This window comes from Emydura macquarii, unplaced genomic scaffold, assembly GCF_026122565.2.
Source record: "Emydura macquarii macquarii isolate MOO-44397 ecotype Brisbane River unplaced genomic scaffold, CSIRO-AGI_Emac_v2 contig_2897, whole genome shotgun sequence".
Lineage (NCBI taxonomy): Eukaryota > Metazoa > Chordata > Testudines > Chelidae > Emydura > Emydura macquarii.
In genome coordinates, this window is record NW_027133034.1 from 21,582,811 (window position 1) to 21,592,937 (window position 10,127).

At 42.2% G+C, this 10,127-nt stretch overlaps 1 protein-coding gene across 11 annotated transcripts in view; it reads right to left on the reverse strand.

Moving 5' to 3' along the window:
• Nucleotides 1–8,003, reverse strand: part of CSNK1G3 (casein kinase 1 gamma 3) — a 155,797-nt gene extending 147,794 nt beyond the window's left edge. For all 11 annotated transcript variants that reach the window (XR_010924056.1, XR_010924055.1, XM_067569246.1 and 8 more), the window contains exon 1: nt 7,736–8,003. The gene's annotated coding sequence lies outside the window, so the exon portion shown is untranslated. The remainder of the gene's footprint in view (nt 1–7,735) is intronic.
• Nucleotides 8,004–10,127: the final 2,124 nt, after the last annotated feature.

Consider the following 10,127-nt stretch of genomic DNA (forward strand, 5'->3'; position numbering starts at 1 on the left):
TTGCAAAATTAAACACTCAGGTTAGGAAATGTAAAATGGAAATATTACCAACTTCTATGGTACTTTCTTCACAAGAATGTTAGGAAAAGAAAATCATTACTGTTTGAAATTCTGATTCTATGGTGAGCATCACAGAGAAGTCCACAAGGAAATTAATAATGCTGAATACCGCATAAGGTCCAGGTGGCATGAAGGAAATATGGCATGTGGCCACACACTGAATTGTGATGACAAAAAAAATTTATATTGCTACCCATTCAGTGAGCACCATCCATCCCGTGCACTGAATGAGCTGAGAGGGTCCAGTGGAAATAAAATAATACATGATCATGTAATCAAAGATCTTACCATCATGCATATAAACAAGGGCACCAAAACTTACAGTTGCATGGGAAACCTTAATGTTGGCTTTCCCAACTTTTGAGTGCTTGACTTTGCAACTTTACTGTTCTTCGAATGTAGGGTGTCTGGTATTTTGTTTTTTAGTAATTTCCTAAATTTTTGGGAAGCAATCTGAAAAAAAATTCCATCAGTGAACTTATACTGGCCCCTCACATAAATCATCAGCAGGAATGGTACCTTTAGACCCAAATGACAGACCTGTACCAGTTGAGCTAACGGAACAGTTGAAGGCCATTATTCTCTATGAGGACGAACCTCTACGAGATGAGACACTTAGCCAGTGTTTTAGTGCTATTTGCTGGCAGCAGAATACTGGGACTCTGGGTTCCAGGTTCTGACAGGGAGTACTCTCTAATGGTTATAGATCCTTCTGCTCTAATTCTAACAGCCTGCCCCTCCCCCAAACATGTTCCCATGCACCTTTGTCTCAGTCCTCCTTACTCATTCCTCTTTTTCCTTGGTCATCAGCAGAGGGAACATTGAGTACACAGGACAGGACTGAGAGTCCTCTCAGTTCAGTGTCCCAAAGGTCCCCAGCACCACAGAAGCACGTCTTTCTCAGCCCTACAACTGTGGACTGGGGCATGCTGAATGTATATCGAATCCTCTACTAAGCATGCACAAGTAGCAATATGCACAGTATTAAAACAACAAAATGTGAGTGGATTTTCATGAAACAGTAAAAGGCACCTTCTAAACCTGGGGCCTCCCTGTGCCAAGTTTCCAGTCCCTGCTTCAAAGCATGGAGGTGCTAGAATTTCTCAGTAAAACAGATAAGAGGTTGTTTGTTGGTTTTTTGTTTGTTTGGGTTTTTTTTTTTTTAAATATTAGGGAAAAGTACACTGCTCTGCCTGCCTCATTGTCTGAGAGACCTGGCATGGAACGTTTCAGCCCAAACAGACCAAGTAACTGAAAACAGGCACTAACAATGGAAATTGTTCGGCAATCTTAACTATAGGCATTGCTGCTCTGCCTGCAATGAAAGGACTGCCACAAAAAATATGACTGATACAAATATTACAGGGACAAAACTGACAGTGAACTACAGGTGAACTGTAATTATCAGTGTCTGATGTCAAATAAGCAGCATGAAAATCAAACGGACCTTGATGTTGCAAGAATCTCTAAGATGCATCTTCAATCAAAGCTCACCTATTTTAATAACATATGCTGCTAACAGCACCAACTCCTTTACTGAACATGCCCAATTGCAATCACAGACTTCCACTCTTGCAGCTGTGCCCCCAGACCTTGTAATACTCACTTAAAACACTTCTCTATTATAACTTATCTATTTTTTGCATCAGAATGTCACAATGGCTACTCTGCAGTAGCTCCTACATGTAAACCTTTTTATATTAAAAGATTATGGAAAAATAAACCTAATTAACTTTAGTAAAACAATCAAATGTAAAAAGAATCACTGACACCAAGTAAGCAAACCAGAATCCTGCTTTATTTTAGACACCTAGTTGCTTAATGTACAAGAACCTTCTGAACATTTCATTTCAAAAGAACCCAGTATTACTGGTTCATTACTGGTCTTTTACTGCTGAAGTCAATGGGACTCTTTCCACTGACTTCAGCATCCTTTGGATCAGGCTCTAAAACAAGCACACACTTAAGTTCTTTGCTGAATCAGGGCTTAAAGCCATTCTCTCACTCTCTCTCTCTCTCTCTCTCAGGTGTTAAGAATGTATATGTTGAACTATAATAGTGAACGTAAACTAAATCTTTTTTACTAACACTGCTAATGTAAACTCAAAGGACAAAATCCTGATCCCACTGAAAACAAAGGGAATTTTGCCATTGACTTCAATAAGATCAGAATTTCACCCCCAAACATCCACTGATTTTTTAAGAAAAAACAGGACAAGTTCAAGCTGAAATTTTGAACTTCAAAAAACAGTTACAACTTTGTACATTTCCTCTATTTTGAGACCAATTAAGCAAAAATTAAACCTTGCCACATATTAAAGCCAATTTTTTTTGTGATGAACAAAAAATTTAAATGCAATCTGACAGTTCAGAACTAGAGACCGAAAATTTTCTAAGTTCCAAAAAGGTATTAAGTTACATTTAAAAAATGATAGGTAAGATGTTTGTCAGTTATAACTTACCAAAAGAGCTTAGGAAGACAGACTAAAACTTTAGCCTACATTGCTTTTACCTCATCATCTGTTTATGAAATTCTTTTCTTTATATTTATTAGTATATTTTTGGTTATACCATACCTGTAAATCCAAGTTGCAATATTTATTATCAGAAGCCAAGGACAGACAGATCTTAACCTACCAACACTGGAAACAAATACTAAATATAATTAGTGTTTGGGATCCTTACTCTTCACTTGTGATACAATTAGTTTCCAGCCATATCATGAGCTATCAGACCTTAGAACGGCCAAAGGCCCAAGGATAGAATATTGCCAGAACCTGAACCAGAGTAAATGAATGAAGAAATCTTGAAGAGAAAGGAAAATGTATTTTTGCAGCAGATCAATAAAAACAAAATCTTAAAACTGTTTGAAAGCTGCTTAGAATATTAGTCACGAATAGGAAGATTTAGTGGTCAGTGCATAGGCAAAGCAGTCAAAAGGTACAAAATAAGCTTTATCATATGGGCTCAGCAATTTTTCAGATCACTGAAGAAGTGGATATCCTCAATATATGTGAAAAATCAATAATAGCATAGGGTGGTATAAAAGTTTTATCAGCATTTCAGTTTTGAGGCATCTTCATGTGTAATAGTACCATGATTCAGCTATGCAGGTCCTCAAATGAGTACCCCATAATGTGTTTTATCTATGTCATTTTGTAAGTGTTTTATTTAAAAAGCTATTGGTATAAACAATAATTCAATATCCTTCCACATGAAAAGTCAAGCTGCCTTCATTACTACTGTTGGTAGACAGGTCACTGGCCTACGAAGGGATGTTAGATGGGGTGGGTTCTGAGTTGTTACAGAGAATTCTCTCTTGGGTGTCTGGCTGGTGAGTCTTGCCCACATGCTCAGGGTTTAACTGATCGCCATATTTGGGGTTGGGAAGGAATTTTCCCCCAGGGCAGATTGGCAAAGGTTCCGGGGGGGTTTCCACCTTCCTCCATAGCATGAGGCACAGCTCACTTGGTGGTGGATTCTCTGTACCTTAAAGTCTTTAAACCATGATTTGAGGACTTTAATAACTCAGTCCTAGGTTAGAGGTTTATTACAGGAGTGGGTGGGTGAGATTCTATGGCCTGCATTGTGCAGGAGGTCAGCCTAGATGATCACATTGGTCCCTTCTGACCTTAGAGTCTATAAGTAAGTCCAGCTGCACAGACCTCAAAATAAAATGTTAATTAACAGCTTAAAAAAAAAGCAGTTACTTAGGAGCTTTTTCATATGTAATGTTGTGATGTTATGAAGGGATATTTGTTAACCGAAAAGAACAGGAAACAAGTGCCTTATACTCAGGACCCAATGCATTCCACGACTGCAGAGCTATAAAACCTGCCACAGAATCTACCTGTTCCTGAAGCTGCACAGCAGATTCTGAGCTTTCATTTATAAAAATTATTCTAGCCCTTACAGTCTTCTAAATATGAACCGTATGAAAACTGTTTCATAGTTGTCTTCCTGAGGTTGCAGACCGCCTGAAGCAATAGCTCTGAGTGGTTTGAACTGCCCTCAATCACCTCTAGCTTGTGATTAAATTAATTCCTTTTTCCCCAAATGTGGAACCCCCTCTAATCATACCCAACTTGCAGTAGTTTGAGGCTCAGCATGTGCAAATCTGTGAAATACAGCAGCTGTATAAAACTGAAAGGCTTAGAATGTTGGAAGTAGAACTGGTGGACAAAAGTTAGTAGGAGAGGTAGTCACTGGCAAATGAAAAAAAAGCAATTGTCACAAGGCTCTAACCATCACATAGGCAGTATATAACTTTCCAACATAGTTACAATGTTTAAATATCCTCCATGCAACCTATACCATACAGCTCAGTGTGCTACAATCAACTGAAGTGCAGATTCATGTAAAAAAAATTCTCTGGCCCTTTTTCCATCAGATTTTAAGGCTTCCTTTTGTTTCTATTCCTTTACAATGAAGGCTATCTCCCAAGCATAGGGATGCAAAGGAACACTGGCGGCACCAATGGCTAAATGTACATGTGAGAGATTTGCTCTTTTCAAGGTACAATTTTGAAGATACATATTTGTATAAATCAAATAGCTGTTAGATCTAGAAAGAATCTACCTTGCATTAAAGATGACTTTCATTACCAACTGGTAACTATGCCGCTACGTCTCAATTTCTTGTATTATAAAGTTTAACAATATGTATACTGTAAGCACATATATACAGTGGCATTCTTTTTTAAAATACCTGGTAAAGGAATAAAGATTGCAAAATACAATGTGTAACTATAGCGAAGACTGTTTAAAGAAAAATATTTCAATGCACAAAGAGATAAAAATTCAGTTCATCTGACCTGGTACAAGAATTAATTAGGTAAATTAACAGATTTTCTGTATATCAAAATTTTTCAATACCTGTTAATGATTTTTTTGTGCAAAATGGTTATCCATTTACTTTTTGGATACCAAGACCCTCGTACATTTACTATTATTATAAAGATACACAATAGAGATGAGCCAAACTTGGCACACAGAAAAAGGCTCATCTGTGTTTTTGAGTATTCAGCTCACAGTATTTTACTATCCACTATTAAAGCATTTGTCAATTGACTTGGAGAATGTTGAACTAAAGGTGTAAAGCATTTTGAGCTTCCGTAACAAACAGGAACTAAGATTCACAATCCTGCAACTCAGACTGGTGTTTCATTTTTCAGATGAGGAAACAGAGGCACTGAAGCTGGCCAAGACCAAAGTAGAATCCAGATACTTTAAACCACAAGCCCATTTTTCCACACTACTTTCTTACTATCCTATTTTCACAGAACTAGGATTTAATAGAGCCATTTGTTTTAACTGAAGGAGAAAATATGAATAGATGTTTGTTTTCTTATACCAATCCATTTACAAACATGCTACAAAAATAAATGTGGCGATTGGCTGAACATTTGCCTCAATTTTTCACATTTAATAGTCTGGGGAAGGCCCACTGCATAAATCTCTAAAATCACAAGTAAATAAATACCAAAATGTGAAAGATACACAAATACACACATTACAGTGAACAAATTGTAGATTGCTGTTGTTACACATCTCACTTTTGTTTGTTCTTGTGATGTACATTTGTACATTTCCAGTAATGTAACTATTAGAACACAAGACTCCCAGATTACTGCTAACTCTGAGTTCCATCATGTCAATTTTGTTCTTCACATAATGTGTGTGTGTACTATTATAACTGCATTACTAGCTTTGTATCCCATTTCAAAATAGGGAGTTTAAAAAATAAAAACCAAAGCTACGTGATAAGAAACAGCTCATCTGTCTTTTGATAAATGTAAAAAGGTCCTTTAAGGGGGAATGAAATTAATTGTGCTACAACTTTTCTTTAAACACAACAGCTACCCCACTACAGGCAGATATTTAACATTATTAAATACCATTTTCCAACTTATCAGTGTGCTGTTCTTTAGAATGATTATTTTTGTAATTTGATACATCTGGAAAATTTAGTATCCACTAACTACCTTCACTTCACTCTTCCACCTGCATGGTTTACCCTTAATACACCTGGGTCCTCAAACACACACTAGTTTTGTGTGGCTCAAGATTTCTTAAGAAATTTTTTAAACCAGGATAAGATTCTGCAAAACATATTTTGGGCTTCTTTTTAAAAGAAATACAAACAACACACTTTGACCCCAGAAGACCTAGATATTACAAGTAGAGTACAAATATCACTGGGGTTAATTAATGCAGATATTTTTAAAAAATAAAAATGGGTAAGCCCCTCTCTCCCATATTCATTTAAGATTTTTTTTATGTTTTGGTATCTTGTACTGGCAAGATTACAGGAAAAACACTTAAGCATATTACTCCTGCAAAACGTTATTATGGGACAACCTCAAATAGTGAAACATGATCACGAGTCAAATTAGTATTGTAGCAAGTAGATAATTGGACTGACAAAAAGACCTTTTTCAAAGGTAACTAAGTTTGTTTTGGGGGAAGTAGTATTAAGTTATTGTCAAAGACATGACCTGCAGTTCTTCAGGATCAGGCAGGACAAGTAGAATCTTGAATACACATGAGTGTTTTCATCTTGATCCACCTCTAAAAATATTGATTCACAAGACAAGCGAATTTAAAAAAATCAAGTTGACAAAACCCCTATTCACTAAAGTTAATGGGAATATTTTTAAAACATCAACACTAGATCACTTTGCAGATTTTACTGTACACTGAACAACCTAGTATAATATTATGCAAAAAGAAAATATTAACCTATTCCCACAAAAACAGATTATTTCTTTGGATATTACTATTTATCATCAGTACTGCAATGAATGATTAAAGAAAAGTAAGTCAATAATGATTCTCTATTACTAATAATAAATAAAGAAGAGTTACAGGATTTAGAATGACACTTGCAGCAAACGGAGTAAACAAAACAAAACAAGTAGTATGGTGGGATGACGGGATCACCTTATCACACCAGTCTGGGAAGAGATCCGCACAACACACGGCAATGCCAGTAATTACAGCAATAGACTCTCCCCCAGAGCTTTAAATCTAGTCTGTTGAGCCCTGTTCCTTTCCAGTAGCAATTAGACACCCGATTCCCTGCTGACTCCAGTTTGGGGGATTCAAGCCGACAGCCCCCCACCCCAAACACACACGCCTCCTCCAGGAGAACAGATGTGTCCGTGTGTCATTTCCACAGGGACGTCCACCAGGAGCACACACATACACAGCACAACACAACACCACGCTGCGGGGTGACTGTTGAGTCACAGCCAGGCGACCATGCCCCTGTTCCCTCCCACCCACGAACACATCCAACCTCCCAGCGCCCTGCTGCCGGCCCGCGCACACGCACGCCCCCCCGCCACACAATACACGCTCTCCAGCCGGCCCCAGCTACCTCCTTGTCCGCAGCCAACACCCGCCCCACAGAGGCGCTGCCCACGCCGACCTTGTTTCCAAGCAAGCGCCTAGTCACGTCATAGACACCGGTCGAGTCCCTCGAGCGCCGCCCCACGCGCCCGGCTCCCGACCCCCCTGCGCGCACAGAACGTGAGGCCCCCCGCACCGATGCCCCCCAAGCTACAGGGAGCCCCGGGGCTCTGGCCACCCCCCCCCCGCGCAGCCTCCCCGGCCGTATCTCGGAACCTCGGCCGGCCGGGACACGAGTCACACCCGGAGCAGGGGGCAGTTACCTCCCGGGGGCGAGGGGCAGGAGGCGCCGCCGTTGCAGCGGGCGGAGAGAGCCGGCAGTACAGTCGCCGCTCCCAGGCACCGACGGCTCGCTGGGGCTGTCCGGACGGCGGCGAGTGCCTCCAGCGCGCTGACCCCTCCGGCTCCTACCCGGCCGCCCTCCCCGCCTGCGGTGCGAGCAGAAAAATTGGGGTCAGAGGGGGAGGGCGCAGCCCAAAGGGGTTCCGAGTCAGAGGAAAAGGGCGGCGGAAACCGCCCCGGCGGTGGCGGCGGTAGCGGCGACACACACACAGTGCACGCCCCGCCCCTTTCCCGCCCCGCCCCAGCCACAAGAGGCGGGGCCTGCGGAGGGGGTCGGATTCTACAGCAGCGACTAGCCGAAGAAAGCAGGGGGGCGGGGACGAAGAGCAGAAAAGGGGTGGGTCACATGAGGCTACACTCGCAGGGGCGGGGCCTAAATGACACGAGGAAGGAGGGGAAATGTGATTGGAGAAAAGAGGGGAAAAGGGGTGGGACTAAACCTAGAGACGGCCTCAGGAGCCACCCCATCGTCCTTCCTTTTCCACTAGGGAGCGACAGGCCTCTCTCAGCCAATCAGTGCTGAGGCGACGTGACGTTTAAACGCAGAGACCGGTTGAACTTGGGGCACAAGCCAATGAGAAGAAGCGTTGGGTGACGCGCGCGATTGCATTCGCACGGCAGTCCCCTTCCCTCCCCCCCAACTGTCGGCGCGCCCGCTTCAATAGAACGCGCGCCGCGGCGGGGTTTAAAACCGGCGACGGGCTCTGCGCGGGTGCGCGCGTGAGCGGTGGTTTGTCCTGCGCATGCTCCACGGGGAGTGCGCCCAGCCGCACGGTGAAAACGATCGCGGGGCGCCTCCGGCCACGGAGCCTTGTTTCTGCCGGGAGCTGTGGCGGGCCGCAGGCACGCGCGTCCCTGCCCCACGCTGCCCCCGCGTTTCGGGCGCTTGCAGGAGACTCGCAGCTGTCAGGCGACAAGCCAGCGGTTCGCAAAAGAACAGTTCGGACACGCGAGCCCTAAAGCCCCGTTGGGGTGTGTGTAAGAACAGGCCTGTGGGGTCAGGCCAATGGGCCTCCATCCAGCCTAGGATCCGTCCTCTGCTGGTGGCCAGGTGCCGCAGAGGGAAGGAACAGAACAGAACAGGGCTGGTATTGAGTCATCCAGCCCCAGCGTGTGGCAGTGGCAGGTTGAGGGACATACAGGGCATGGGGTTACATCCCTGACCACCTTGACTAATAGCCACTGATGGACCTATCCACCATGAACATATTTCATTCTTTTTTGAACCGTTCTAGGTTTTGGCCTTCACAACAGCCTCTGGCCACCAGTTCCCACAGGTTGACTGTGCTGTGTAAAGTACTCCCTTACCTTGTTTTAACCTGCTGCCTATTATTTCATGGGGATACCTCTGGTTCATGTGTTATGTGATGGTGTAAGGGACACTTCCCTAGTCACTTTCTCCATACTGTTCATGATTTTACAGACCTTTGTCATATCCACTTAATCGTCTCTTTTCTAATCTGAACAATGTGATGTCTTAATCTCTCTTCCAAAGGAAGCTGTTCCATACCCCTAACCATTTTCATTGCCCTTCTTTTTACTTTTTCCAATTCTGTCCTATCTTTTTGAGACAGGTGACCAGAATTGCACACAGTATTCAAGGGCTAGGTGTATCAGAGATTTATATAGCAGCATTATGATATTTATAGTCTTATCTATTCCTTTCCTAATGATTCCCAACAGTTAGTGTTTTTGACTGCTGCTGGACACTGAGCTGATGCTTTCAGAGAACTATGCACAACTCCAAGATCTCTTTTTTTTTTTTTTTTTTGGAGTAATTACACTTAATTTAGACCCCTTCGTTTTGTATGTCTAGTGGGGATTGTTTTCAATGTGCATTACTTTGCATTTATTAACACCGATTTCATCTGCCATTTTGTTGCCAGTCACTCAGTTTTGTGAGATTCCTTGTAACTCTTCATAGTCATCTTTGGACTTAACTGTTTTGAGTAATTTTTTGTTTGCAAACTTTGCCATCTCACTGTTCACCCCCTTTTCCAGATCATTTATGAATATGATGAACAGCACCAGTCCCAGGACAGATCCTTTGGGGACTTTGCTATTTACTTTTCTTCATCCTGAAAACTGAATATTTATTCCTACCCTTTGTTTCCTTTTTTTTTTTTTTTTTTAAATCAGTTACTCATCCATAAAAGGACCTATGCCATGATTGCTTACTTTGTTTAAGAGCGTTTGGTGTGGGATGTCTTCAGAGACCCTTCTGAAAATCCAAGTACACTATATCCACTAGATCACCCTTGTCCACTTGTTTGTTGAGCCCCTCAAAGAATTTTGATAGATTGGTGAGGCATC